Raw genomic sequence first — 6,000 nt, 5'->3', positions numbered from 1 at the left:
TGCGCGTCGCCAGCCCGGCCCGTCCTGTTCCTGCTCCTCGCACCAAGCCTATGGTGCGCGTCGCCAGCCCGGCCCGGTCCATTCCTGCTCTCCCCACCAAGTCAGTGGTGCGCTTCATCAGCCCGGCTCTGCCTGTTGCTGCTCCCCACACCAAGCCAGTGGTGTGCGTCGCCAGCCCAGTCCGGCCTGTTCCTGCCCCCCGCACCAAGCCTATGGTGCGCGTCGCCAGCCCGGCCCGGTCCATTTCTGCTCTCCCCACCAAGTTAGTGGTGCTCTTCGTCAGCCCGGCTCGGCCTGTTCCTGCTCCCCACACCAAGCCAGTGGTGTGCGTCGTCAGTCCGGCACAGCCCGTGCCTGTTCCACCGGTGCCTGGTCCGGTACCGGTCAGCTGCTCCACGTCGGAGCTAGAGCAATCCGCTCCACCAGTGTTCAGTCCAGCTCCAGCCAGCAGGGCCAGACCGGACCAGGGGTACTGTGGGGGGTTAGAGAAGGAGTGGGGATCATGCCCAGAGCCGGATCCGCCTCCAAGGCGGAGTGCCCACCCAGCCCTCCCCTGGTTTGTTTTGTTGAGGCGCGGTCGCAGTCCGCGCCTTTGGGGGGGGGGTACTGTCACACCCTGGCTCTGGGGACTCTATATGTTGAGCCAGGGTGTGTAAGTTCTATGTGTTCTATGGTGTAATTCTAGGGGTGCTATTTCTATGTTGGCCAGAGTGGCTCCCAATCAGAGGCAACGAGTGTCAGCTGTTGCTGGTTGTCTCTGATTGGGAGCCATATTTAAACAGTCTGTGTCCCTTAGTGTTTGTGGGATCTTGTTTCTAGTTGGTTTGTGTTAGACCGTGAACTGTCACGTTATCGTTTTGTTTATTTTGTCGCATAATTGCTAAATAAAGAGTATGTTTGCCTGCAACGCTGCGCCTTGGTCCTCATCTGTTCCCGACGATCGTGACAAAATCCAGAAAAACGCATGTCAAAAATGTTATAAATTTATTTGCATTTTAATGAGGGAAATAAGTATTTGACCCCCTCTCAATCAGAAATATTTCTGGCTCCCAGGTGTCTTTTATACAGGTAACGAGCTGAGATTAGGAGCACACTCTTAAAGGGATTGCTCCTAATCTCAGTTTGTTACCTGTATAAAAGACACCTGTCCACAGAAGCAATCAATCAATCAGATTCCAAACTCTCCACCATGGCCAAGACCAAAGAGCTCTCCAAGGATGTCAGGGACAAGATTGTAGACCTACACAAGGCTGGAATGCGCTACAAGACCATCGCCAAGCAGCTTGGTGAGAAAGTGACAACAGTTGGTGCGATTATTCGCAAATGGAAGAAACACAAAAGAACTGTCAATCTCCCTCGGCCTGGGGCTCCATGCAAGATTTCACCTCGTGGAGTTGCAATGATCATGAGAACGGTGAGGAATCAGCCCATAACTACACGGGAGGATCTTGTCAATGATCTCAAGTCAGCTGGGACCATAGTCAACAAGAAAACAATTGGTAACACACTACGCCGTGAAGGACTGAAATCCTGCAGCGCCCGCAAGGTCCCCACTGCTCAAGAAAGCACATATACCGTCTTAAGTTTGCCAATGAACATCTGAATGATTCAGAGGAGAACTGGGTGAAAGTGTTGTGGTCAGATGAGACCAAAATCGAGCTCTTTGGCAGCAACTCAACTCGCCGTGTTTGGAGGAGGAGGAATGCTGCCTATGACCCCAAGAACACCATCCCCACCGTCAAACATGGAGGTGGAAACATTATGCTTTGGGGGTGTTTTTCTGCTAATGGGACAGGACAACTTCAACGCATCAAAGGGACGATGGATGGGGCCATGTACCGTCAAATCTTGGGTGAGAACCTCCTTCCCTCAGCCAGGGCATTGAAAATGGGTCGTGGATGGTATTCCAGCATGACAATGACCCAAAACACACGGCCAAGGCAACAAAGGAGTGTCTCAAGAAGAAGCACATTATGGTCCTGGAGTGGCCTAGCCAGTCTCCAGACCTTAATCCCATAGAAAATCTGTGGAGGGAGCTGAAGGCTGCTGGGTTTGTTTCAACCCAACACACTGGGTTGTTTTAACCCAGCAATATATTCTAATTTACCCAGCAGTTGGGTCAAGCACTCAACCCCAACCAGCTGGGTTGAATTAACCCAATGCTGTGTTTGAACAATATTGAGTCAACGCTGGGTTGTTGAAATTACCCAGATTGGGTTATTTTTAACCCAGCATTTTTTTAGAGTAACAATAATTCATTTGGAAAAATTATATGAATTGCCACATTAGGCATAACTCAATGTCTACCTTTTAAGATGCCATAATAGAAATTGATTTCAGTATCCCACATTTTTGTTTTCTTATTGTTTCAATGCATGCATTCAACAAGCTTTGGAAGAAGGTGTCACGTCTCCTCCCATTGCTCCCCTCCGGCACTCTGATTCGCCGGTCTACTGAGCCACCGGTCTGAGCGCACCACCTCGGCAACACCGGAATGGAAACCCAACCCACAATAATCACCTCCAGCGCACCTGCATCTCATCATCTCATCACCACCCCTATATAGCCCTGGACTGTTCAGTGTTGTGTTGTGTGTGATTGTTAGTGTCATGTCGTGTACTCGCTTTTTGTTGTTCTCTTGCTCAGTGTTAAGTAAACCTTTACATTGCTGATTCCTGCGTCTGCGTCCTGCGTCTTCGTATCCTCAGTACTCATCACAGAATCACACACCAATCACGAAGATGGATGCAGCAGGTAATCCTCCCAGAGTTTCCCAGCGCCTCGACCAGCACCAGCAGCAGATTGCCCAGCTGAACGCCGCCATTCAGGAAGTGCTCCAAACGCTGCATAAACTGACCATCGCTCCGGTTCCACCACAGTGAGCGGCGAGTGCACCCAGTCCACCTCCTCCCGTGCTATCACCAACGTCTGAGGGTCCCCTCGCCCTGCCGGAGCGCTATGACTGGAAAACTACGAAATGTAGAGGCTTCCTGCTACAGGTTTCACTGTATCTGATGCGTCAGTGTGGGGCATCTCTATCGGACCAAGCCAGGATAGCGCTGGTGATTTCGCTGCTGAAGGGAAAGGCGCTGGATTGGGCCACGGAAGTCTGGGAAGGAGTTGAGGCCACGGCGCTTCCCTACTTCACCTTCCTCGCTCGGTTCAGGGTGGTGTTCGATCATACCACGGAGGGATAGGACGGTGGTGAGTGTCTCCTCCGGCTACAACAGGGGGCCGCGTTCGAGTACGCCCTGAGCTTTTGCACGGTAGCGGTGTCTTCCGGCTGGAATGAGCGTGCTCTGCGCATGGCCTTCAGGAGAGGCTTACGGGAGGACATCACAACGGAACTCGCATGTCGGGATGACGAGATGGACCTTGATACCCTCATCGCCTTTTCCATTCATCTTGACGACATGTTGAGAGACCGACAGCGTTCCCAACACCTCCTGGAGCCTCGACGCTCACCCCATCGGAGCTATGGAAGCCGCACTGCCTCCGAGTCCTAACAAATGGAGGTAGGCAGCACCCCCTACACCACCACGGACCACAGATCTCCTGGTGGCTCCCTATTTAGGTGGTATGACTCCCATCGCCGCTCCGTGAGTGTTAATATAATATAATATAATATGCCATTTAGCAGACGCTTTTATCCAAAGTGTGTGCATACATTTTAGATAAAGGGTAGGAGACAGGTTAAAGAAGGATTTTTAAGCCTCGAGACAGATTGTGTGTGTGCCATTCAGAGGGTGACAAAAGATTTAGGTGCCTTTGAACGGGATATGGTAGTAGGTGCCAGTTTGAGTGCGTCAAGAACTGCAACGCTGCTGAATTTGTCATGCTCAACAGTTTCCTGTGTGTATCAATAATGGTCCACTACCCAAAGGACATCCAGCCAACTTGACACAACTGTGGGAAGCATTGGAGTCAACATGGGCCAGCATCCCTGTGGAACGCTTTCGACACCTTGTAGAGTCCATGCCCCTGACGAATTGAGGCTGTTCTGAGGGCAAAAGGGGGTGCAACTCAATATTAGGAAGGTGTTCAGTGTACTTTTTACCAGGGCCCATAGGGCTATATAGGGATAGGGTGTTCCGTCATCACCTGTCACCAAACCATTGTTTTTAGTTCCCCTAACGGTGATGGTTCTTCCTTCTCTTCGCTTTCCACGACAATGATAGATTCCGGATCCGCGGGGAACCTTATAGATAGGCAGCTGGTCTCTGAATGGGGGTTGACCACCGTGCCACTGCCTTCTCCGCTACACGTCACCTTGCTTTCAGTTTATTCTGTCCTATCGCCCAGGATCCCAGAATGTGAAAGCCGACTCACTCTCTAGGATGCACCATACCGGAGAAAGGAAGGATCTGGGGGGTCCTATCCTGCCTCCGTCTCTCATCGTGGCACCTGTCGTTTGGGATGTGGATGAAGATATCCGCCTGGCGGCTCCGGAGGACCCAGCGCCTGCCAACGCCCCTCCGGGGCGCATGTATGTACCCACCCTTATGGCAGGGCACTCCGGTATGACGCGCACCCTACATAATGTTTTTTTGGTGTAGGGTTTGTGGTAGGGTTATTTTCCAGAACCATTCACAACTCAGGGAGTCCAACCACTACACAGACTCCCGATGTGTCCCAAAGCTAGGTTGGGACCAATGACGTATATAAACCCTGGATTGCTGATGCTACGTATTGGCCATTAAGAGGCTTTGAAGCCACCGGTCGGCCATATTGGCACTCCCTAGTAGGAGCAGTCCTCCATAGGAATGAATGGAATTCTACAGCATTTCGATTAAATGTTTCAAGGACAACATTACATGTATTCAAGTCAGTGGTGTAAAGTACTTAAGTAAAAAATACTTTAAATTACTACTTATGTAGTTTTTTGGGGTATCTGTACTTTACCTCACTATTTATGGTTTTGACAACTTTTACTTAACTTTCCTAAAGAAAATAATTTACTTTTTACTCTATACATTTTCCCTGACACCCAAAAGTACTCGTTACATTTTGAATGCTTAGCAGGATAGGAAAATGGTTCAATTCACACACTTACAACCTGGTGCGTGTCCGAGAGGGGGACGAGAGGAAGACAGCATTCAGCACAACCACGGGCATTACGAATACCTGGTGATGCCTTACGGTTTGATGAATGCTCCATCCGTCTTCCGGTCCATGTTTCGGGACATGCTTGGTCGCGGTGTAGTGGTCTACATCGATGACATTCTGGTGTATTCTGCTACGCACGCCGAGCATGTGTCCCTGGTTCGCAAAGTGCTGGGCCGACTGTTGGAACATGACCTGTATGCCAAGGCAGAAATGTGTCTGTTTTTCCAACAGTCCGTCTTCTTCCTCGGATACCGCATTATTACCTCAGGTGTGGAGATGGAGGGAGATCGCATTTCAGCGTGCGTAATTGGCCGACTCCAACCACGGTAAAGGAGGTGCAGCGCTTTATTGGCTTTGCCAACTACTATCGAAGGTTGATCCGGGGCTTTGGCAAGGTCGCAGCTCCCATCACCTCTCTGTTGAAGGGTGGGCCGTCCCGGCTCCGCTGGTCTGCTGAGGCTGACAGGGCCTTCAGTAACCTGAGGGTTCGGTTCACCTCAGCCCCGGTACTGGCCCATCCTGATCCATCACTACCGTTCGTAGTGGAGGTGGATGCGTCTGAGGTAGGGATAGGCGCTGTCCTATCTCAACGCTCAGGCACGCCACCCAAGCTCCGCCCCTGTGCGTTCTTCTCCAAGAAGATCAGCCCGGCGGAGCAGAACTACGACGTTGGTGATCGGGAATTGTTGGCTGTTGTCAGAGCCCTGACCGTGTGGAGGCACTGGCTCGAGGGGGCGAAACACCCTTTCCTCGTCTGGACGGACCACCGTAACCTGGAGTACATCTGGGCAGCGAGGAGGCTGAACCCTTGCCAGGCCAGGTGGGCCCTATTCTTCACCCGGTTTGATTTTACACTGTCTTACATCCCGGGTACGAAGAACGTGAAGGCAGACG

Source organism: Coregonus lavaretus, assembly GCF_964263955.1.
Source record: "Coregonus lavaretus genome assembly, chromosome: 34".
Classification (NCBI taxonomy): Eukaryota; Metazoa; Chordata; class Actinopteri; order Salmoniformes; family Salmonidae; genus Coregonus; species Coregonus lavaretus.
Note: the sequence above shows the minus strand (reverse complement) of the source record.